Source organism: Macaca nemestrina, chromosome 1, assembly GCF_043159975.1.
Source record: "Macaca nemestrina isolate mMacNem1 chromosome 1, mMacNem.hap1, whole genome shotgun sequence".
NCBI lineage: Eukaryota > Metazoa > Chordata > Mammalia > Primates > Cercopithecidae > Macaca > Macaca nemestrina.
Window position 1 is genome coordinate 39,836,455 of NC_092125.1, and position 25,541 is coordinate 39,861,995.

Sequence of the window (25,541 nt, forward strand, 5' to 3'; positions counted from 1 at the left end):
AGAAAGCATTGAAATCTCCAAAGAATGAGGAGTATACGAGACCAAAACTTATTCCTCAAATTAACTGAAATATTCTAGCCCAAATGAATTACATTCTAGAGTTCTAAAATAATTTTTAAGAAGAGATTAGTGTAGATGCAGGAATTTAAGAGCATAAGCCCTAGAGCTAGACTACCTGAGTTTGAGTCTTGGCTCAGACACCTGCTAGCTGTGTGACCTCAGGAAAATTACCTAATCAATCTGTGCCTTAGTTTTCCACCTGGTAAGTGGATAAAATAATAGTATCTACGTCACAGGATTGTTTAAGGATTTAAATAGGATGCTGTCTAAGCACCAGGCCTGATACCTATTCAATGTTCAATAACTGTTAGCTCTTGTTGCTGCTGCTACCTTGACATGGCTGATCTTCTGTGAGTGATCTATAAAACATCATGGCAAACACAGGAAAGTCTAGAAAACAGAGATGAACAAATACATTCCAATTTTCAAATACAAGAAGTAAAATTTTCTCAATGCTGTCAATGTCAGGCAAAATTTCTGACTCTATGATTATTTAACATATTGTTGTGTACCCACTGTGTGTCAGGCTGTAAGCTGGGCCCTGGGAATCAAGCACTGAACAAAATAAACAGAAATTCATGCCTTCTTCATGTAGTAGGTCTAGTAAAGAGAGACATATACTTTTTAAAAATAAGTAAATATATAACATGTTTATTGCTAATAGGTGGTACAGAGAAAAACGATGCAGGCCAGGAGGAGGCATAATGTTAGAGTGAGAGGGTGACCATTTTAAAGAGAAAAGTCAGGTAAAGTCTTTGTGACAAGAAGACCTATTAGTAAAATCTGAAGATGAGTGACTCGCTGGAGAAGGAACCACAAGTGCAAGGAGCCCAAGAGGGAAGTGTACCCAGTGTGTTCGCAGCACAGCAAGGCCAGTGTGTCTCATGTGGAGAAACTAGCAGGGAGAAGGGTGGAAGATGGGGTCAGAGAGATAGCAGGAGGCCAGATCAGGCAGCATTTTGAAAGCCCTTGTAAGGACCAGCAACGTTACCCAGAGAGAGATGGCAGCCATTGACCAGAAGAGTGATGTGCTCTGATTTACATTTTAACAGGTTCCCTCTGTGTTGCAAATAGACTGAAGGGAGGCTACAGTGGAAGCAAACAGGCCTGTTGTAATAAACTGTGCAGTGATGATGGTTGGAACCAGACTGGTAGCTATGGGCATGCTGAGACATGGTCTAACAAGCAGTCAAATTCTGGATAGAAGCAATTAAATTTTGCTAATAGATTGAATGAGGACATGAGAAAAAGAGAGGAGTCAAGGTTAATTCCAAGGATTTTGGCCTGATCAGCTAGAGTGATGGTATGGCCATTAACTGAAATGGGATGGCTACAGGAGTGCAGACACAGGTTTAGGTGACAGGAAGAAATAAGGAGCTTGTTTTTGGTTGTAGCTGAGATTTCTATTTGATATTCAAGAAGAGAAATCTGGCAGGTGGTTGGATTTGTGTGTCTGGAGATCAAGGAAGAGGCCAAGGTTGGAGAGGTACATCCACGAGAATGCTAAAATTAACAAGGGACTAAAGTAACTTACAAAAAGAGGAAGTCCAGGCCGGGCGCGGTGGCTCACGCCTGTAATCTCAGCACTTTGGGAGTCCGAGGCGGGCGGATCACGAGGTCAAGAGATCGAGACCATCCTGGCCAACATGGTGAAACCCTGTCTCTACTAAAAATACAAAAATTAGCTGGGGGTGGTGGCACACACCTGTAGTCCCAGCTACTTGGGAGGCTGAGGCAGGAGAATCACTTGAACTCAGGAGGTGGAGGTGGCAGTGAGCCGAGATCGTGCCACTGCACTCCAGCCTGGTGACAGAGCAAGACTCTGTCTCAACAACAACAATAAAAAAAGAGGAAGTCCAAAGACAAAGATTCCAGGTATGCCAATGTTAAGACATTCAGAAGAGGGGGAGGAATGAGTACTTGGAAAGTGGTGATGACCAGGATTCGAGACTGGGTCACCAAGAACAGGTTTTGCCAGATGAAGCTCATTCTTTTATTTAGAAATTGTCCCGAACAATGCCATAGTTTGTCCAGATTTCAAAATGGTATTTGGAAAAAAAAAAAAAAAGATTCTTCTGATGTCTTTGAACATGATGGCAATATGGTGTCTTATGAAGCAGCTTTATTGGATTTATAAATGGCCTATTCCATCCTCTCTCTCCATGGCCTGGACAAAAATTGGATCAAATAAGAGCATCATGGGAATGGCACTCCAATTTGCAGATGCTGCAAAGCTAGGTAAGATAGAGATACATTGTGAAAACATGCAGGATCCCAAATAATTCTGGTGGATTAGATGAATGGTCTGAGCTAACAAAGTGACACTTAACAAGAATGATTGGGAATTCCTGCATTTTGGTACCAATAACTGAATATCTAAATGTCAGATGAGGGAACCAGTGTTTGGTCACAGTAAGCGAGAATGTGGCCCAGGAATTTATGTTGATAATAAGCTCCATATGAAGTGGAACTGTGATATGTTACTAAAATGTATAGGCTTCCCCGGCAACAATAACATAAGAGTGTCATCTATAATAATTAACTATCTTATGGCACTCTGTGCTGGTCAGTCCACACCTAGAATATTTTATTCCATTCTGGCATCATGCTTAAAGAGGGAAACTGACATACTGGGGTGCATACACAGGAGAAAAATCAGGACCTATGAAAACTGCTGCAACCTTCTGGTCCTCCTGTTTCCACCTCTTGCCTCTCCTACCAGTTCCCCACACTGCTCCCAGTTTTATTCCTTGGACATAAATAGGATAATATCACTCACTTGTTTAAAGTCTTCAATGCTTTTTTCTTCACTGCCTAAGGAAGACTCTTCATGTTCTGTCTTTTCCAGCCTCATTTCCCTCTACTCTCCTGTTGGGTTCTATGCTCTGGCCACCCTGTTCCCCAACTTACTACACTTGTTCTCACACCATGCTTTCATTTGTGGAGTTAGTACCTTCTGTGGGCTCTCAAAGTACCTAATTTTTCCCTTACTTTTTCTTGCCTTACCTCACTATGTATTCTGGCCTTTTTTCCTTACCTGTATCACAACTAGGCTGCAACCTACTTGAAGGCAGGGACAATAATGCTTCCCTCCTCTTTTTTTTTTTTTTTTGTAGTTTGGACAGATCTTGCCACAAAACATGTACTCAGTAAAGACTGGTTGAATTAACGAAGGAAGGAATGAAGGAAGAAATAAATAAATGAATCAGTGCTAGTTCCTCTTCCTGTTGGCTCATCTGCTATATCCCATTCATCCTTCCAGGAACCCAGCTCAGACATCAGGCATTCAGAATCCTTCCTGCTGCCGCACACTGCACCTTTCCCTGAACTTCCCACAGCACTTGGCATGTGGCTCCATAGAGCCCCTGGGGCATTGTACTTATTTGCCTACCTGGTTTTTCTTTTTTTTTTTTTTTTTTTTTTTGAGATGGAGTCTCGCTCTGTCGCCCAGGCTGGAGTGCAGTGGCGCGATCTCGGCTCACTGCAAGCTCCGCCTCCCGGGTTCACGCCATTCTCCTGCCTCAGCCTCCCGAGTAGCTGGGACTACAGGCGCCCACAACCGCGCCCGGCTAATTTTTTGTATTTTTAGTAGAGACGGGGTTTCACCGTGGTCTCGATCTCCTGACCTTGTGATCCGCCCACCTCGGCCTCCCAAAGTGCTGGGATTACAGGCGTGAGCCACCGCGCCCGGCTGCCTACCTGGTTTTTCTGTCTCATTCAACTTTGTATGCCCCAGACCATGGCTGGCCATGTACCTGGTGTCATATCTTATGAGGAATGCCTAAAGCCACTGAGAATGTATAGCCCAGAGAAAGGGAAACACAATTCTTTAATTAGGAAGGAAAAACAGATGGTCCTTCAGCCTGGTGGTGTAGTGCTAGCTCGCATCTGTGAGGGATAGCAGTGGACAGACTTGTCCACAAAACTCTGAGATTTTGTGGTTCCCAGCTCTGGAATTTAATTTGCTGTTACTTCATGGATAGTCTTGTTTCCAGGCTAAATAGCCCCAGAGAAAGGCGGGGAGGAAATGTGGCCCCCTTTGCTGCAGGTGGATTGTGGCAGAGGATAAGGAAGATGGTCACCCCTCTGAGGCAGCAGAGAGGTCAAGGGTGAATTTTCTAATCTCTCCATACTTTATGGAGGGAAGGTATTCCTGACCATGGCATCCCATCAGGACTAGGAGAGGTAGTCCTCACACCCTGTCCCAGAAGGCTCTTGGCTCTGGCTCTCTCCAAAGCCAGTCTGATTCAGGGAGCCATGGCTGCTGTACCACAAGACCTTTTTCCCCTTGCATTTGGAGTATAGAGATTCAACTTTCTGCCAATGCCATAATTGATTCTGGTTCAGGGAAGGTCTGAATTCTTGCAGAGATAACTAGAAGGAGGTCATCAGTGTGGGCAGAAAAGGTCATAGGAAAGACTGAATGTCCCTACAGCCTTTAGCTGCATGGCCATTTTGCCCTGGGACATGGATAAAGAGAGGAGTAGGAGGCCAGAGAGGAGCTATCTGAAGGACAACTCTGCCAGCATTCTGCAGGCGGGACAACAGCTTTTCAGGAAATCTGTGGTCACCATAGCAAGATCCTGAGCTGGCATCAGCTTTCAGGATGTTGACGCAGGTTCAGAGGATGCTGTACCTTGTCTCTGAATACCTGGTTTCCTAGAAAGTAATGCAGAAGACGGCTCTGTCTGCATAGAGCCTGCTTGGGTCTGCTCAGGTATCTACAGGTTGGAACTCTGAAAGCGGGTCAAAAACCAGGCTGGCCAACAGGAGGCATTTCTAGGATTGTTTTCTAAGAACAGGCATGATAAGATAACTGCATTCAAGTTTTCTGTTTCATTCCCCTTATCAAGGGGACAAAGTTTGTAAATGCTGCTGTGACCTTTACAACCATTCAAGAAGACACTTGACACAGTTGCGATGTCACTCTGAAATGTTCCCCTTGCTTGATTCTCCCTACCTGTTTTTCTAACACCTTATCCCTCCCACTGCAGTTTCTCCTCAATCTCACTACCAGAATTTCAATTCTCAATAAACTAGTAAGAGCCTTAAGCTTTGTCTCTGAGTGTCTTTGGTGCCTTACTGGTCCATACAACTTGTGACAGTAACTTGCTTCTAGCCTGTTGAGCTCAGCACCAGACCATGATTCACTCAGACAAGGACTGGCCCAACCCACAGTGGACACTGGGCTGGAACTGGCATGTGTGAAGGCAGAGAATGCCATCCTCCCGTCACTTCAAGTGTGCAGCTCTTCTAGGGATAGACCCAGATCTGATGGGCTGTGTTTTAGAAAGCAGTTGATAACAGTGTTGTCATAGAAAACACCTACCTGGGGAGTTCCTTGGACCTTTAAAACAACATCTGTTTATTTAGCACAGTGTCTGTCACACAGGAGCCATCCAGTAAACATTTGGTGGATATCTGTTGAATTGTTCTGTGGACAAGAATTTAATGAACACCCAGAATTAGTTCTAGGTATCCAGGGAGAAATAAAAAGGAAGAGTGGCAAGTCCTGTCTTCAATGATTCTACAACTCAATGGTGAAAAGACTTACACATTGGAAGAGTAAAATCCCACCATGTGGCAGTCTATGACCAGGGCACATCTGTGTACTGCAGTCACACCAGACTCGAGGGCTTGGAAAAGCTCTGCTTTGCTCAGGTTTTCACACTGACTAGGGTCCTACCCAAGGTGTCCGTGGACCGTCTGTGAGAACCTATGTAGGAGCGATGACCTTGCCTTGTGAAAGGAGACGGCCACACATCTATCACTCTAAATGTTAAAATTCTCCTTGCTCTAATTTGGTTAAAAGCATTTCATAAGTATTGAAGTTGGTGTCACATAGAAGGATTACAGAGGACACGTTAGTAATGCTCGTAATGTAATGCTCATAACTTTGGCAATGAGCATGATGATGGTAATGGGATTGGAATCGCTGTGATGAGGGTTTTTGCTGCTTTGCTAATGAGGAAACCAGTAAGGAATGAAGCTTCCAAAGGTCACACACACACACACAAACACACACACACATTTTCTTCATCCACTCACCAGTTGATATATACTTAGGTTGATTCCGTATCTTTGCAAGTGTGAATTGTGCTGTTATAAACATACATGTGCAGGTATCTTTTTGACATAATGACTTTTTTTCCTTTAGGTAGATACCCAGCAGCAGGATTGCTGGATTGAATGGCAGATCTACTTTTAGTTCTTTGAGAAATCCCTGTACTGTTTCCTGTAGAGGTTGTAGTAATTTACATTGCCATCAATGGTGTGTAAGTGTTCCCTTTTCACCACATCCGTACTGACATCTATTGCTTTTGTGACTTTTTAATAATGGTTATTCAGATTGGGGTAAGGTGGTATCTCATCATGGTTTTAATTTGCATTTCCCTGATGATTAGGAATGTCAAGCATTTTTTCATGTTATTTGGGTATTTGTATATATTCTTTTGAAAAATGTTTGTTCATGTCATTTGCCCACTTTTCTTTTTTTTTCTTTAATTTCTTTTTTTTCTTTTTTTTATTATACTTTAAGTTCTAGGGTACATGTGCACAACGTGCAGGTTTGTTACATATGTATACATGTGCCATGTTGGTGTGCTGCACCCATTAACTCGTCATTTACATTAGGTATGTCTCCTAATGCTATCACTCCCCCCTTCCCCACCCCATGACAGGCACCAGTGTGTGATGTTCCCCTTCCTGTGTCCAAGTGTTCTCATTGTTCAATTCCCACCTATGAGTGAGAACATGCGGTGTTTGGTTTTCTGTTCTTGCGATAGTTTGCTGAGAATGATGGTTTCCAGCTGCATCCATGTCCCTACAAAGGACATGAACTCATCCCTTTTTATGACTGCATAGTATTCCATTGTGTATATGTGCCACATTCTCTTAATCCAGTCTGTCATTGATGGACATTTGGGTTGGTTCCAAGTCTTTGCTATTGTGAATAGTGCCACAGTAACATATGTGTGCGTATGTCTTTATAGCAGCATGATTTATAATCCTTTGGGTATATACCCAGTAATGGGATGGCTGGGTCAAATGGTATTTCTAGTTCTAGATCCTTGAGGGATCGCCACACTGTCTTCCACAATTGTTGAACTAGTTTACAGTCCCACCAACAGTGTAAAAGTGTTCCTATTTCTCCACATCCTCTCCAGCACCTGTTGTTTCCTGACTTTTTAATGATTGCCATTCTAACTGATCTGAGATGGTGTCTCAGTGTAGTTTTGATTTGCATTTCTCTGATGGCTAGTGATGATGAGCATTTTTTCATGTGTCTGTTGGCTGCATAAATGTCTTCTTTTGAGAAGTGTCTGTTCATATCCTTTGCCCACTTTTTGATGGGTTTTTTTTTTTTCATGTAATTTGTTTGAATTCTTTTTAGGTTCTGGATATTAGCCCTTTGTCAGATGAGTAGATTGCAAAATTTTTCTCCCATTCTGTAGGTTGCCTGTTCACTCTGATGGTAGTTTCTTTTGCTGTGCAGAAGCTCTTTAGTTTAATTAGACCCCATTTGTCAATTTTGGCTTTTGTTGCCGTTGCTTTTGGTGTTTTAGACATGAAGTCCTTGCCCATGCCTATGTCCTGAATGGTATTACCTAGGTTTTCTTCTAGGGTTTTTATGGTTTTAGGTCTAACATTTTAGTCTCTAATCCATCTTGAATAAATTTTTGTATAAGGTGTAAGGAAGGGATCCAGTTTCAGCTTTCTACATACGGCTAGACAGTTTTCCCAGCACCATTTATTAAATAGTGAATTCTTTCCCCATTTCTTGTTTTTGTCAGGTTTGTCAAAGATCAGATGGTTGTAGATGTGTGGTATTATTTCTGAGGGCTCTGTTCTGTTTCATTGATCTATATTTCTGTTTTGGTATCAGTACCATGTTGTTTTGGTTACTGTAGCCTTATAGTATAGTTTGAAGTCAGGTAGCGTGATGCCTCCAGCTTTGTTCTTTTGGCTTAGGATTGTCTTGGAAATGTGGGATCTTTTTGGGTTCCATATGAACTTTAAAGTAGTTTTTTCCAATTCTGTGAAGAAAGTCATTGGTAGCTAAATGGGGATGGCATTGAATCTATAAATTACCTTGGGTAGTATGGCCATTTTCACGATATTGATTCTTCCTATCCATGAGCATGGAATGTTCTTCCATTTGTTTGTGTCCTCTTTTATTTTGTTGAGCAGTGGTTTGTAGTTCTCCTTGAAGAGGTCCTTCACATTCCTTGTAAGTTGGATTCCTAGGTATTTTATTCTCTTTGAAGCAATTGTGAATGGGAGTTCACACATGGTTTCGTTCTCTGTCTGTTATTGGTGTATAAGAATGCTTGTGATTTTTGCACATTGATTTTGTATCCTGAGACTTTGTTGAAGTTGCTTATCAGCTTAAGGAGATTTTGGGCAGAGACGATGGTGTTTTCTAAATATACAATCATGTCATCTGCAAACAGGGACAATTTGACTTCCTCTTTTCCTAATTGAATACCCTTTATTTCTTTCTCCTGCCTGATTGCCCTGGCCAGAACTTCCAACACTATGTTGAATAGGAGTAGTGAGAGAGGGCATCCCTGTCTTGTGGCATTTTTCAAAGGGAATGCTTCCAGTTTTTGCCCATTCAGTATATTGGCTGTGGGTTTGTCATAAACAGCTCTTATTATTTTGAGATACGTTCCATCAATACCAAATTTATTGAGAGTTTTTAGCATGAAGGGCTGTTGAATTTTGTCAAAGGCCTTTTCTGCATCTATTGAGATAATCATGTGGTTTTTGTCTTTGGTTCTGTTTATATGCTGGATTACATTTATTGATTTGTGTATATTGAACCAGCCTTGCATCTCAGGGATGAAGCCCACTTGCTCATGGTGGATAAGCTTTTTGATGTGCTGCTGGATTCGGTTTGCCAGTATTTTATTGAGGATTTTTGCATCGATGTTCATCAGGTATATTGGTCTAAAATTCTCTTTTTTTGTTGTGTCTCTGCCAGGCTTTGGTATCAGGATGATATTGGCCTCATAAAATCAATTAGGGAGGATTCCCTCTTTTTCTATTGATTGGAATAGTTTCAGGAGGAATGGTACCAGCTCCTCCTCGTACCTCTGGTAGAATTCGGGTGTGAATTTGTCCGGTCCTGGACTTTTTTTGGTTGGTAGGCTATTAATTATTGCCTCAACTTCAGAGCCTGCTATTGGTCTATTCAGGGATTCAAATTCTTCCTGATTTAGTCTTGGGAGAGTGTATGCGTCCAGGAATTTATCCATTTCTTCTAGGTTTTCTAGTTTATTTGCATAGAGGCATTTATAGTATTCTCTGATGGTAGTTTGTATTTCTGTGGGGTCGGTGGTGACATCCCATTTATCATTTTTTATTGCATCTATTTGATTCTTCTCTCTTTTCTTATTAGTCTTGCTAGCAGTCTATCAGTTTTATTGATCTTTTCAAAAAACCAGCTACTGATTTCATTGATTTTTTTGAAAGGTTTTTTGTGTCTCTATCTCCTTCAGTTCTGCTCTGATCTTAGTTATTTCTTGCCTTCTGCTAGCTTTTGAATGTGTTTGCTCTTGCTTCTCTAGTTCTTTTAATTGTGATGTTAGGGTGTCAATTTTAGATCTTTCCTGCTTTATCTTGTGGGCATTTAGTGCTATAAATTTCCCTCTACACACTGTTTTAAATGTGTCCCAGAGATTCTGGTATGTTGTATCTTTGTTCTCATTGGTTTCAAAAAACATCTTTATTTCTGCCTTCATTTCGTTGTGTACCCAGTAGTCATTCAGGAGCAGGTTGTTCAGTTTCCATGTAGTTGAGTGGTTTTGAGTGAGTTTCTTAATCCTGAGTTCTAGTTTGATTGCACTGTGGTCTGAGAGACAGTTTGTTATAATTTCTGTTCTTTTACATTTGCTGAGGAGTGCTTTACTTCCAACTATGTGGTCAATTTTGGAATAAGTGCGATGTGGTGCTGAGAAGAATGTATATTCTGTTGATTTGGGGTGGAGAGTTCTGTAGATGTCTATTAGGTCTGCTTGGTGCAGAGCTGAGTTCAATTCCTAGATATCCTTGTTAACTTTCTGTCTCGTTGATCTGTCTAATGTTGACAGTGGGGTGTTAAAGTCTCCCATTATTATTGTGTGGGAGTCTAAGTCTCTTTGTAAGTCTCTAAGGACTTGCTTTATGAATCTGGGTGCTCCTGTATTGGGTACATATATATTTAGGATAGTTAGCTCTTCTTGTTGAATTGATCCCTTTACCGTTATGTAATGGCCTTCTTTGTCTCTTTTTATCTTTGTTGGTTTAAAGTCTGTTTTATCAGAGACTAGGATTGTAACCCCTGCCTTTTTTTGTTTTCCATTTACTTGGTAGATCTTCCTCCATCCCTTTATTTTGAGACTACGTGTGTCTCTGCATGTGAGATGGGTCTCCTGAATACAGCACGCTGATGGGTCTTGACTCCTTATCCAATTTGCCAGTCTGTATCTTTTAATTGGACCATTTAGCCCATTTACATTTAAGGTTAATATTGTTATGTGTGAATTTGATCCTGTCATTATGATATTAGCTGATTATTTTGCTTGTTAGTTGATGCAGTTTCTTCCTAGCATCGATGGTCTTTACATTTTGGCATGTTTTTGCAGTGGCTGGTACCAGTTGTTCCTTTCCATGTTTAGTGCTTCCTTCAGGATCTCTTGTAGGGCAGGTCTGGTGTTGACAAAATCTCTCAGCATTTGCTTGTCTGTAAAGGATTTTATTTCTCCTTCACTTATGAAATTTAGTTTGGCTGGATATGAAATTTTGGGTTGAAAATTCTTTTCTTTAAGAATGTTGAATATTGGCCCCCACTCTCTTCTGGCTTGGAGAGTTTCTGCCGAGAAATCTGCTGTTAGTCTGATGGGCTTCCCTTTGTGGGTAACCCGACCTTTATCTCTGACTGCCTTTAACATTTTTTCCTTCATTTCAACTTTGGTGAATCTGACAATTATGTGTCTTGGAGTTGCTCTTCTTGAGGAGCATCTTTGTGGCATTCTCTGTATTTCCTGAATTTGAATGTTGGCCTGCCTTGCTAGGTTAGGGAAGTTCTCCTGGATAATATCCTGCAGAGTGTTTTCCTACTTGGTTCCATTCTCCCTGTCACTTTCAGGCACACCAATCAGACGTAGATTTGGTCTTTTCACATAATCCCATATTTCTTGGAGGCTTTGTTCGTTTCTTCTTACTCTTTTTTCTCTAAACTTTTCTTCTTGCTTCATTTCATTCATTTGCTCTTCAATCACTGATACCATTTCTTCCAGTTGATCTAATTGGTTACTGAAGCTTGTGCATGTAGTTCTTGTACATGTAGTTCATGTAGTTCTCATGCCATGGTTTTCAGCTCTATCTGGTTATTTAAGGACTTCTCTACATTGGTTATTCTAGTTAGTCATTCGTCTAATCTTTTTTCAAGATTTTTAGCTTATTTGTGATGGGTTCGAACTTCCTCCTTAACTCGGAGAAGTTTGATCGTCTGAAGCCTTCTTCTCTCAACTCGTCAAAGTCATTCTCCGTCCAGCTTTGTTCTGTTGCTGGCGAGGAGTTGCATTCCTTTGGAGGGGGAGAGGCGCTCTGATTTTTAGAATTTTCAGCTTTTCTGTTCTGTTTTTTCCCCATCTTTGTTGTTTTATCTACCTTTGGTCTTTGATGATGGTGATGTACAGATGGGGTTTTGGTGTGGATGTCCTTTCTGTTTGTTAGTCTTCCTTCTAACAGTCAGGACCCTCAGCTGCAGGTCTGTTGGAGTTTGCTGGAGGTGCACTCCAGATCCTGTTTGCCTGGTTCTCAGCAGCAGAGGCTGCAGAAGAGTGAATATTGCTGAACAGCAAACGTTGCTGCCTGATCATTCCTCTGGAAGCTTCATCTCAGAGGGGTACCCAGTTATGTGAGGTGTCAGTCTGCCCCTACTAGGGGGTACCTCCCATTTAGGCTCCTCGGGGGGTCAGGGACCCACTTGAGGAGGCAGTCTGTCCGTTCTCAAATCTCAGACTCCATGCTGGGAGAACCATTACTCTCTTCAAAGCTGTTAGACAGGGACATTTAAATCTGCAGAGGTTTCTGCTGCCTCTTATTTGGCTATGCCCTGTCCCCAGAGGTGGAGTCTATAGAGGCAGGCAGCCATCCTTGAGCTGTGGTGGGTTCCACCCAGTTCGAGCTTCCCAGCTGCTTTGTTTTACCTACTCAAGCCTCAGCAATGGCGGGCACCCCTCCCCCAGCCTCACTACTGCCTTGCAGTTATATCTCAGACTGCTGTGCTAGCAATGAGGGAGGCCCTGTGGGTGTGGGACCCTCCGAGCCAGGTGCAAGATATAATCTCCTGGTGTGCTGTTTGCTAAGACCCTTGGAAAAGTGCAGTATTAGGGTGGGAGTGACCCAATTTTCCAGGTGCTGTGTGTCACAGTTTCCCTTGCCTGGGAAAGGGAATTCCCTTACCCCTTGCACTTCCTGGATGAGGTGATACCTCGTCCTGCTTTGGCTCTCGCTCAGTGGGCCGCACCCACTGTCCTGCACCCACTGTCTGACACATGCCAGTGAGATGAACCCAGTACCTCAGTTGGAAATGCAGAAATCACCTGTCTTCTGTGTCGCTCATGCTGGGAGCTGTAGCCTGGACCTGTTCCTATTCAGCCATCTTGGAACCGCCCCATTTGCCCACTTTTCAATGGGATTTTTTTTTTTCCCTCTGCTGATTTGTTTGAGTTCCTCATTAATTCTGGATATTAGTCCTTTGCCAGATGTAGAGTTTGCCAATATTTTCTCCCATCCTGTAGTTTATCTGTTTACTCTGTTGATTATTTATTTTGGTGTGCAAAAGCTTTTTAGTTTAATTACATTCCATTTATTTATTTTTGTTTTTATTTTGTTGCATTTGCTTTTGGGGTCTTAGTCATAAATTCTTTGCATAGGCCAATGTCCAGAGAGGTTTTCCTAGATTTCCTTCTAGAATTTTGATGGTTTCAGGTCTTAACTTTAATTTAAGTCTTTTAATTTAGCTTGAGTTAATTTTTATATATGGTTAGAGATAGGGATCCAGTTTCCTTCTTCTGTATATGGTAATCCAATTGTCCCAGCACCATTAATTGAACAGTGTATGTTTTTGTCTGCTTTGTTGATCTTTGTCAAATATCAGTTGGTTATAGGTATTTGGCTTTATTTCTAGGTTCTCTATTCTATTCCATTTGTCTATGTGTCTACTTTTATTGCAGTACCATGCTGTTTTGGTTACTATATACTTGTAATATAATTTGAAGTTGGGTAATGTGACACCTCCAGATTGGTTTTTTTTATCTAGGATTGCTTTGACTATTCCAGCTCTTTTTTGATTCCATATACATTTTAGGATTGCTTTTTCTAATTATGTGAAAAATGATATTGGTAGTTTGATAGGAATTACATTAAATCTGTAGTGTGCTTTGGGCAGTATGGTCATTTTCATAATATTGATTGTTTCAATTCATGAGTATGAGATGTTTTTCCATTTGTTTGTGTCATTTATGACTAACTTTCTTTCTTTCTTTCTTTCTTTCTTTCTTTCTTTTCTTTCTTTCTTTCTTTCTTTCTTTCTTTCTTTCTTTCTTTCCTCTCTTTTTCTCTCTTTTTCTTTTTCTTTTGACATATTTCACTCTGTCACCCAGGCTAGAGTGCAGTGATGCGATCTCGGCTCACTATAAGCTCTGCCTCTCAGGTTCAAGTGATTCTTGTGCCTCAGCCTCCCAAGTAGCTGGGATTATAGGCACACACCACCACACCTGCTAATTTTTGTATTATTAGTAGAGACAGAGTTTTGCCATGTTGGCTAGGCTAGTCTTGAACTCCTGACTTCAGGTGATTCAACAGCCTTGGCCTCCCAAAATGCTGGGATTATAGGCGTGAGCCACCATGCCTGGCTATTTATGATTTCTTTCATCAGTATTTGGTAGTTCTCCTTGTAGAGGTCTTTTACCTCCTTGGTTAAGTATATTCCTAAGGTTTTTTTTTTTTTTAATCTATTTTAAGTGGGATTGAGTTCTTAATTTTATTCTCAACTTGGTCTTTAATGGTGTATATCAGTGCCACTGATTTGCATACTTTGATTTTGTAACCTGAGACTTTACTGAATTTCTCTATCAAATTGAGGAGTCTTTTGAAAGAGTCTTTAGGGTTTTCTAGGTATAAGACTATATCATTGGCAAATAGAGATAGGTTGACTTCCTTTTTCCCAATTCAGATGCTCCGCGCCACCCCACCCCAACCTTTTTTTCTCTTGCCTGATTGCTGTGGCTAGGACTTCCTACCTTGTCCATCTTTCCTATGTACAGGTGAGGTCCTTGTAGAGACAGGCCTTCTACAAGAGCTTTCTTCTCATGTTTTTCTACACCTTGCTTCCCTTCGCCAGACTTCTGCAATAGAAATAGAGGAACTGGAGGTTATTTTGGCCTGTAAATTATCTGGCCCAGTTGGAGTCTACCAATGTGCCCCGTTGCCCTTCTGTTTATAGACTCCATGTGGTGAAGGACACAGCCTCTCTGGTTTTCTGGTCTAACTCCTGCACCTGGCACAGCACAGGCATACTATAGGTCCTCAATAACTATATGCTGAATTAATACATACATAATCTAGTCTTCAGAGATTCCCACTTCTACCAAACCAGCAGAATGCCTCTTGCCTAATTCCACAGGTCTAAAAACATGGGGTGCAGATGTCCTCTCCTGAATCCCTTCCCTTGTCTTCTACTTCCTTCCCAGTCCGTAAAGAATTCTAGTCTAACCCCTCTTCCAGAGCAAATCTCTGCGAAAGGTAGAATTTCCTTTGAGGTCACAAGGGAAAATTTCAATATCAGCTGAAAATAAGCCCGCAATATCCTTTGTGCTTTCAATTTTTGGCCTTTTGGACTTGTTGATCATTTTTAGACACCGAAATCTATTATTTTATCTCTTTCCAAGTTGGTAATTTTCAGGTGAATTGGTTGTATGTTTCAGGGAATGGGAGAAACCTGGGCAGAGATCATTTTAAAGTGTCTTTGGCACTTCCTTGATTTTCAAATGTCTTTGATTTCTCAGCTGATAGAATTGAAGTCTTCTCCCCAAGTATCATTAGGCTTTACCCCAGCTCCCAACATGTCAAGTGGCTGTGGGAAGGAGCTGAGGCATGAGGGCAGGCGCAGACATCCTGCCCACTGGGCACAGGCTGGAGCATGCCTGCCCCAGGGATCCCTGCAACTCACAGCCTGCTGTGCCTGTCACCCAACCTCACCCAACCACATTCTTCCTGCATCGCAGTGGCCTGCAAGACAATACCTCCACTGCTGGCCTCTTGCTTCTCTGACGCACAAAGAATGTCTGGCTCGATAAACATTCACCCAGTGATTATAGGATTAACTGCAACCTGCAGCAAAGGGAAGCTTTTAAACAAAGGTTCTGCTTTGTTACTTTGGAAGGGAAAATAAAATATAAAGCAAACAAGCATATTATGTATTAATGGGTACTTTAGGCTTTGAGTTCCAGAATTCAGTTATCAGTGAGAATTTCCTCTTGCAAAGAGGTAATCAAGTTCAGGCTGCTGTGCTCCTATCTATCCTTCTCTCCACAGGCTCCACCTTTAATTGCAGTTGCCATGACAGTGAGATTGTTGCAAGAAAGCAAGAGAGATTGTGCATGTACTAAGAAAATGTTTATGAAAATTCACATTTTTTCTCTTTTTTTTTTCTTTGCTAGAAAGAAAGAAGGAATGGTAGAAGAGAAGTGATTTTATGTTCTTGAGTATTATGTGCCAGGCACGAAGCTAGGTATTTAACATATATATGGTGTTAAATGTGTGTGTGTGTATAAAACTTTTTTTATTGTGAACTATATAACTTAGCTACCAAAGAGTACACAAAACAAAAATGTCCAGCTCAGTGATTTATCACAAAGCAAACACCCAAGTAAAAGCAAGAACTAGACATTGCCAGAATCCCAGAAGTGGCCCTTTTGATGCCTTTCAATTATTACCTCCTCCTTTCCCTTCAAGGGAAAAAACTACCCTGACTTTTGTGGAAATCACTTGTTTGCTTTTCTTTATAGTTTTAGCACCTATGCATTAGTCCTAAACACTATAGTTTAATCATTATAATTCATCTTTTTTTTTTTTTTTTGAGACAATCTCATTCTGTCACCCAGGTTGGAGTGCAATGGCACGATCTTGGCTCACTGCAACCTCCGTCTCCTGGGCTCAAGCAATTCTCATGCCTCAGTCACCCAAGTAGCCGGGATTACAGGCATGTGTCACTATGCCCAGCTAATTTTTGTATTTTCAGTAGAGACAGGGTTTCACCATGTTGGTGAGGCTGGTCTCGAACTTCTGACCTCAGGTGATCCTCCTGCCTTAGCCTCTCAAAGTGCTGGGATTACAGAGGTTGCAGTGAGCCACCACACCCAGATTAATTGGTTTTAATATCCAGTAGAGCAAGTCCTCCCAGTTTGTTTTTATTCTAGAAAGTCTTGGTTGTGTTTATCACTTTGCATTTCCATAAAAACTTTAGAATCAGCTTGTCAATTTCCACAAAAGAAAAACTATTGTTATTTTCTTTCTTTCTTTTGGTTGTGGTGGGGAGATTGCATTGAATCTGTAGATCAATTTTGGGGAAAATGATGTTTTCACACTTTTTAATTCTAATTTCCGTCATGATTTATTTGAATTTTCAAGCATATGAGGATTTTTTAGTAATCTCTTTGTCACCTTTTCCCCAGAGAAATACTTGGAATTACTTCAATATTTTGTAATTTATTGAGACTTACATTATGACCTACCATATGGTAAATTTCTGTGAATTTTCCTTGTGTGCTTGGAAAAAAATTATAGTGTGTCTTGTAAGTATTCTTAAGGTCAAGTGTATTTGATTGTGTTGTTCAAATCTATATGATTAATAATTTTTGTCTGCTAGTTACACCATTTGCTGTGAGAAGTATGTTAAAAGTCTACCACTTGTGATAGTGCATTTGTTTTTCTGTTTTCTTTTGTATATTTTGAGGCTATGTTAGCAGTATGTAGAAAATTAGAATTATATTTTCCTGGTGAATTCAACTTTATCATAATGAAATAGGTCTCTCTTATCCCCAACAGTGCCTTTTTATTGTACATATTTAAGGTTTATACCATGCTGTTTTGATATACATATACATAGTGAAATGATTATAGTTAAGCAAATTAATCTATCCATCACCATATATGTATACACATATGTATATGTATATGTATACATATATACATATACACACATATATATGTTTATATACAGATGAAGTTTGATATATACAGATGAATTTTGATTACATATGTATATGCATATGTATGTGTACATATACACACATATATGTATGTTTATATACAGCTGAATTTTGATGATTTCACTTTTCCCATTTATTAACTTAGAAGTTACCTGTTTTTACTCATTTTACTAATTATTAGTTTTTACTAATTCTTTTAGATGTTAATTTCATTGATTTCCTCTCCCAATCATTGTTATTGTGATTTTTGATTCTCTGTACATTTTAAACTCCCCATACTTTGTATTACTGTTTTGTATGGTTGATATTTCTTTAGACTCAACCACATATTTATTCTTGACTTGCTTTTCATTCTTCCCTTGATCTCCAACTTGCCAACTGAAATCCTTTTTTGTTTTGTCTGCAGAACTTTTTAATGTTTTCTTCAGTTGTGAGTCTGCTGGTGACAATTTCCTTGGTTTAACGCAGTTTTTATTCCAAATTCTTGGCTGGGTGGTATGGCTCATGCCTGTAATCCTACACTTTGGGAGGCTGAGGCAGCAGGATTGCTTGAGTCCAGGAGTTTGAGAGCAGCCTGAGCAAATAGTGTGACCCCATCCAATACAAAAATACAAAAATCAGCCAGGTGTGATGGTGTGCACCTGTAGTCCCAGACACTTGGGAGGCTGAGGTGACCCAGGAGGCAGAGGTTGCAGTGAGCCCAGATTGTGCCACTGCATTCCAGCCTGGGCAGCAGAGAGACACCCTGTCTCAAAACAAAATGAAACAAAATAACTTTAAAAAATCTTCATTCTTGATAGATTTTTAAATTCTGATCATAATATTTTAGATGGGTAGCTATTTTATTTCAGCCTTTTAAAGATGTAATTTCACTGCCTCTTGGCTTCCACTGTTGAGAAGTTGGCTCTAAGTCTTACTGTTGCTCTTTTGAGAGTAATCTGTCCCTTTTTCTCTAGTTGTCTTTGAGTTTGAAAATTTCTCAGCCACTACTTCTTCAGATATTGGTTCCATTATTTCCTCCTTTTATTTGCCTGCTGATACTCTAACTACAAGTATACTAGATCTTCCCACTATATCTTCTATACCTCTTAGCATCTCTTGTAGACTTCCATCCTTTTCCTCTTCATGCTTTATTGTATGATTGTCTTCTGACCTATCTTCCACTTCACAGATTTTCTCTTCAGCTGGGTCTAAACAATTGCTAAAGTTATTCATTGAGTTCTCAATTTTGATTACTATATTTTTTTAATTCTATAACTTCTTTTTGTCTCTTTTATATAGTTTCTGGTTTGCTGTCTAAATCCTTAATCATTTATTTTCTTGAAAAAAATAACAGCACATGTTATATATCTTCTGTTCACCTTTATGGATATATCTTCACTCTCTCCACTCTGCTGTCTCTCCAGGAACCTGATCTGCATGGACTGTATCAACGAACTTTCTTGTCCTCTGGCTTCTAGCTGTGTTTGGCTAAAGCAAAGTACCAGTAGGACCACATGGAAGGAGGAGAGTGAGATTCGGTACTAATTTACCTGATCTCTTCCTGTGGGGTCGCTGTGGGCTGGCCACATTCCCTGACCATAGACTCTCTGTCTCTGGATTCTGGTAGTTCCTCCCTCCCTGTAACTCTTCAAGCCTATAGGTGGTAAAGCCTCCTTATTGTTAGTAGCCCCAGAATATTGGACCCCATCTCTCCCCGTCACTACCCATACTTTTGAAAATTATTCCTTTATTAAGGAATAATATTATCCCTCATATTATCATTGTTTGATGGTTCCATCTGTGTCTGATTGGAAATCTGACTGACACAACATGTTTGTATTACCAAATGTTTTTGGTTATTTAAAAAATCAGACTGTAGGTGGATCTGTAAGACTTCATGTGGATCTATTTCTACTGTCCTTATTTCTGCTATTTTATTAGTCATATTTTTCTGTTTCATGTGGTTTTTCTATTTTTAAATTTTTATGTATTTTTTTTTGAGATGGGGTTATGAGAATGGCTAATTTTTGTATTTTTGGTAGAGATAGGGTGTTGCCATGTTGCCCAGGCTGATCTCAAACTCCTAACCTCAAGTGATTCACCCACCTTGGCCTCCCAAAGTACTGGGATTACAGGCACGAGCCACCATGCCTGCCCTCATGTGGCTATATTTAACTTATGTGCTAATAATTTTATGTGCAGAATTGCTTATAGAAATGTATTCTTCATTGAGAAAGGACTTACATTTGCTTTTGCCAGGCACTTGGGATTATTGTAAACTGAAGTGTCTGGAAAGCCTTATGTAGTTCAAGTTCATTCTTCTTCAGTACCTTAACTTGAAAAGGGGAGATTCACCAGCAACTCCCCTCACCTTGGCAGGCCCTATAATATAATCCATTCCCTTAATTTAGCCTCTTACCCTTTCTCCAACCCCTCATGAATTGCCAAATGCTCCCAGGATAGAGCAGCCTTATCTTCCAATTTACTTTTTTGGGCTTCCAAATTGGTTCAGTAATTCTTCTCTCTTTTGTTGGGTCTCATTTAAAAAAAAATTTCTGGTTATCTTCAACAGGAAAATTGCTCTGAATTAATCTGCCTCCTTCAAACTTGGCTAGTCTAACTAATTTATCTAGGGTGATGCATCTAGAAGAGCTCAGATAAGCCTAGCCATAAATCCTGTTCTCTTTTGTTTAACGCTAAATCATCTTTTTCCTCAACTGAAAAAAACAGATTGTTTAAAATTGAACCAGAATTTTGCACTGCTAGCTACAAAAGTCAAAATAATTTAATATGCAAGTGTGAGTCTCTTAAGGATGTTCTCCATATCTCATTTGCTTTTATATCCTTAGCACTTAGCATAGTATGTGTTCAGACAGTATTTGTTAAGTAAAAGAAAGAATAAGTAAAAGGATGAAATACATAAAATTCAAATGAAGATAGTTTCTATATGGATTATATTTCTCAACCTAAAATAATCCTCATCTAGTATATCAGGTGTCTTCCTTGTTCAATTTTCTTTTTCAAGATAAAATTTTTAAATGGTATAAGTGGAACACATCTATAAATTCAAGGCTTCCATTATCAGCTCCCCTATCCCAAATATTACAAGAGATTATCAAGTTCAAGACTAGCCTAGTTTCTTTCTAGGAATCCCTAGGACTGGGGAGGACTATCGGATGGTGGTCCAGTGCCAAATACTAGAAGGATCTATTCCTGTCAATCCACCTTCAACATGCCTCAAACTGGACTCAGCATCATCTCCTCTTCCCTTTATTCTCCTTCTCTATGTTTACTACCTTATTTGGTGTCATTGCATCATCCTCTCAGTTACCTGTACCAGAATCCTAGGGGTCATCTCTTATTGCATCCTATCCAAATCACCAAGCTTAGTGAGTCAGTGTCTACATATTTCTCACATTTGCCCCACCCTGGACATCTCTACTGTGACTGCTCTAATGTGAGTTCTCATTGCCATTCACCTGGAGGTCAGCATTGGCCTTTTAACTGGTCTCACCTTTATCCTTTCTGGACCATCCCCACAGAGAGATCAAACATTGGCACGACATTGCCTAAAGCCCTTTGGTTCTTTCCTATTGTCCACAGACAGTCTAAACTCCTTGCCACAGTTGGTAAACTCTCCATAATCTGGCCCTTACCTATCTCTCAAGCATCCTTTTCCACTGTTAGCCTTTGTGTAGTCCATGGTCTAAAACTGCCAAACATATTACATACACTTCCAAGTATTCCTGGTGTTCCTTCTGCATGAATTTATCTTCCCTTACTTCTCCCCTTATTTTAAACTTTACTTATTCTTCAAGAATCACCTTCTGCCTCTTCAGTCTAGTCCAAGTGGCCCTTCCATGTGCTCCTATGGCAAAGCTTCATCAAAACACATAATTAGCCTATAATCCCAGCACTTTGGGATGCCGAGGCAGGCAGATCACTTGAGGTCAGGAGTTCAAGACCAGCCTGGTCAACATGGTAAAACCCTGTCTCTACAAAAAATACAAAAATAGCTGGGTGTGGTGTGCATGCCCGTAATCCCAGCTACTTGGGAGGCTGAAGCAGGAGAATAGCTTGAACCCAGGAGGTGGAGGTTGCAGTGAGCTGAGATCTTGCCACTGCACTCTAGCCTGGATGACAGAGTGAGGCTCCGTCTAAAACAAACAAACAAACAAAACAAGAAAACCCCACATAATCAGTTTTTTATGACTGTCACCCTCACCTATCTGTAAGAAACTTGAAGCACTCCAGCTTAATGGTGGCATTTAATAGGCCCTTAGTAACAGTTTGAAAAATGAAATTGAATAATAATCATTAATATTAATCAAAATTAGAATTTATATTGTCCAGGTGTCTTAGTCATTTCAATGGGTGGGGTTTATTTTGTTGTTCCTTGAGTGTATTTTTCTCTTAATTTTAAATAATATCTTTAACTATGAATATTATATTTTAAAGATTCATTATATTTTCTAGCTTATAAATGGGTGATTATCATATTATTTTCAAAGCTGACTTTTTTTTTTAAACACAGCTAGATGGGCATGTTGATATTGAGCTCTCGTTTTCTTATTCTGGGGCCCTCACATATTTTGACACTTTTTTCATTTTCTCCATCAAAAGAGACTCAGTGTTCCATAGAATGGTGCTTCATTTGTTAATATATTATCGTTATTAATATGTTACCTTCCTTCCTACTGGGATTGGAGAGTACATTGTTTTATGCCTTTATTCATTCCTTACCCTAACCAATTCCTTATATTTATGTCATGGAACCATCTCCCTGGTACCTCAGAGTAAAACTCTTCTCTCAGCAGAAATGGTAAGTTCCCTAGTTGGTTACTTCAGTTGCTGCAGCAGTAGCTAGTGAGGGTCTCTTCCCCTTGCCATTAATCCTGACAATCGCTATCAACTTTCTCACCTTTGATCTAAAAATCCCAGCTTCCCTTATCTTTATAACAATAATGGTGATGCCTATTGCCAGTAATTTGAAGAAGCGACCCAAGGAAGAAGGGAGGGAATGCTTTTTACAAACGACTGGGTCTCCATTTGGTTTTATTTCTTATTCTCTTACAACTTATAACCCCCAAAAGGCAAAAGGAAAGTTCATTAGTTCAGTGTCTGACAGCTCAGAAACTAGTAACCCAACACATTTGTGTCCCTTCCATTGATTGAACCCTTGTGGTAAGTTGGATTTTCAAATAATGTCCACGGCTATATTTCTAGTCTCACATGTTGTTCTGGAACCTTGCCACCTCCATCTTCAACAAGAAATGAAGTCCATCTCCCCTTTGCTTTGTGACTGCTTCGATGGATATAATGTCATGGAAATAATACTGAGTAACTTCTGAAGTTAGGTTATAAAAGGCAACCTGGCCAGGCATAGTGGCTCATACCTGTAATCCCAGCAATTTGGGAGGCCAAGGCAGGCGGATCACTTGAGCTTAGGAGTTGGAGACCAGCCTGGGCAACATGGCAAAACCCTGTCTCTACTAAACATACAAAATTTAGCTGGGAATGGTGGCACATACCTGTAGTCCCAGCCACTTGGGAGGCTGAGGTGGGAGGATTGTTTGAGCCTGAGAGGCAGAGGTTGTAGTGAGCCAAGATTGTACCACTGCACTCCAGCCTGCATAATAGAGTGAAAATGTGTGAGAGAAAAAAAAAAGGCAACCCACACTTTGGGAACACTGAGCTACTCTTTATGATATCCAATTACCCTGAAGCTGCATGTTGGAAAGGCCATGTGGAGATATCATGTAGAGGGAGAGAGAGGCCCAATGAACTTCAACTATTTTAGCTCTCATTTTTGCATCTTCCCAGTGAACTGACAGACAAAGGCTGGGAGCTGGAACCTTCTGAAGGCTCATTCACTTGCATGTCTGTCATGAAGCTTCAGGGCAGCTCCAGCTGATGCCAGGTGAGCAAAGATGAGCTATTTTCTCTATACCCTGCCAAAACTGCAGATCGTGAGTGAAACAAATGCTGTTTTAAGCCACTTCATTTTTGGAGGGGTTTCTCATGCAGTAATATGTAGTGAGAACGCCCCTAATGACCTGAGCTCAGACCAGAAGTATTATTTAATCCCTTTTCTGTAAAAAAGTAGAAATTTAGGTTCTTGATGTACTCTTTTATGGCAGACAGAAATGACAAGTCAGAGGGTTTTAAACTCTTTGTTTCCAGGCTACTGGGTGAATATAACACAGGAGATATTTCTTCAGAGCCTCTGGGAAGCTAGAGAAAGAAAGAATAATTGAAGTGGTCCAGAAGGAAGAGAAACATGTGACAGGCTATGCCTGGTACCTCCAGACCAGAGGGTAAGGAATGACCATTCCTTTCTCGTACATGTGTTATCATGGTCCTGCTTTTCCAAAAACGGTATTCACCACCCCCACAGAAGAATGTGAAAGTCCTACTTTTCAGACTGCATGATTCTTTCCACAGAGAAAGATTTCCCTCTCCCTTCCTCTCCTTGCTACTTACTACATTTCTAGGGCTCACTCCTCCATGATTAGAAGACAGGTGGGTGACTGTCCACGGTGCTGCCCTTTGCTTACTGCACCAGACCATGTTTTGTTCCTTCACAGGAGCCCACATCCACAGGCTCTGTGATTTAAAAAGATAAATGCATCCTAGATCCCTACATGATCTAGAAGGTGTCACTAGGTCTTGTACATTTGTTGCAGATGGGGTATAAAGAACATCTAAAAGGGAAGACCACCCTTTGTTCTTTACTGCAATATCTTACCTTTCCTCCTCTATCTCTTTCCTTCACCCCATGCCCTCTCCCTGCAGGCCTCTTTTATTGCTGTGCCAGATCGTAAGTGGAGGTAGAAAGTAGATGGCAGTAGCATGGTCCTGAGGGTCCGGAGGATAGGACTATGCTTCACAGTTATCCAGGTGGCAGCTGTGGTGAGGGCTGACAGAGATGCTCCATCTGGAGCCAGACCTGCATACCAGTCCAGCCTCTGGTGTTTGATTGCTGTGTGAGTGAAGCAGGCACTGAGTCACATTTTTTCTCATCTGTAGACAGGTAACTCAGGCAGAGCAATGTGATGAGGATTAAGTGGGGTGCTGTATTAGAATCTTGTAAACTACAAAACATTCGACTGATGAAGGGTTACTTCTTTCTATGGGGGCCCCAAACAGAGATTTAAAAGTGGTAAAAGGATGAGTCCAAGGAACTACTGAAGGCTGCAGCAATGACGGGACCGATGAGGAGGGAGGAGAGAAGTTCCCAAAGGCAGAGGAAATCTGGACCAGCATCCCAGCCAGCTGGGTCTCATGGAGCTAACCCAGCAGAGGGAGAAAGAGGCTCACCTGGAGTTGGGCAGATGCCCAAACCAAGGCGGCCGGCAAGGCTCGGAGCTGAAAGGGAAGGAACAATTGTAATAATAGCAGCCATGTGCCGAGCACTGGCCAAATGCCAGCCACTGTGCAAGGCTTACATGCTCATTTAATTCTCACAACAACTCTGAGGCACGTGTTACTATCCTCATTTTACACAGTGGTGAATGAGGTTCTGATAGGCCCAAGAAATTTCTAAAAATCTCACGGCCAGAAAATGGCAAAATCTGGATTCAAATCTAAGGTTTTCTTTGTTTCGTTCTTTTTTTTTTTGAGACAAAGTCATACTCTGTCACCCAGGTTGGAGTGCAATGGCGTGATCTCGGCTCACTGCAACCTGCGCCTCCCAGGTTCAAGCAATTCTCATACCTCAGCCTCCCAAGTAGTTGGGATTACAGGTGCCTGCCACCATGCCCAGTTAATTTTTTTTTTGTTTTTAGTAGAGATGAGGTTTTGCCCTGTTTGTCAGGCTAGTCTTGAACTCCTGACCTCAAGCGATCCGCCCGCTTCGGTCTCCCAATGTGCCGGGATTATAGGCATGAGCCACTGCGCTCGGCCCAAATCTAGGGTTTTCTTACACCTAACTAAGCCAAAGTTAGCAAGCTTGAGATAAGACTTTTTGTTTTGTTTTGTTTGGGTTTTTTTCATGATTTCTTTTTAAGACAGGTTTTTGCTCTTGTTGCCCAGGCTGGAGCACAATGGCACAACCTCAGCTCACTGCAACCTCCACCTCCTGCGTTCAAGCGATTCTCCTGCCTCGGTATCCCAAGTAGCTGGGATTACAGGTGCCCACCACCATACTCAGCTAATTTTTTTATTTTTAGTAGAGACGGAGTTTCACTATGTTGGCCAGGATGGTCTTGAACTCCTGAGCTCAGGTGATTCACC

At 40.9% G+C, this 25,541-nt stretch overlaps 1 long non-coding RNA gene across 1 annotated transcript in view; it reads right to left on the minus strand.

Moving 5' to 3' along the window:
- Nucleotides 1–5,406: 5,406 nt before the first annotated feature.
- The window catches only part of LOC105484539 (uncharacterized), a 234,987-nt gene continuing 214,852 nt past the window's right edge, over nt 5,407–25,541 (minus strand). The window contains exons 6-7 of the long non-coding RNA XR_011611687.1: nt 14,355–14,459; nt 5,407–5,494 (exon numbers count right to left, since the gene is read on the minus strand). This is a non-coding gene — a long non-coding RNA (uncharacterized lncRNA). The remainder of the gene's footprint in view (nt 5,495–14,354; nt 14,460–25,541) is intronic.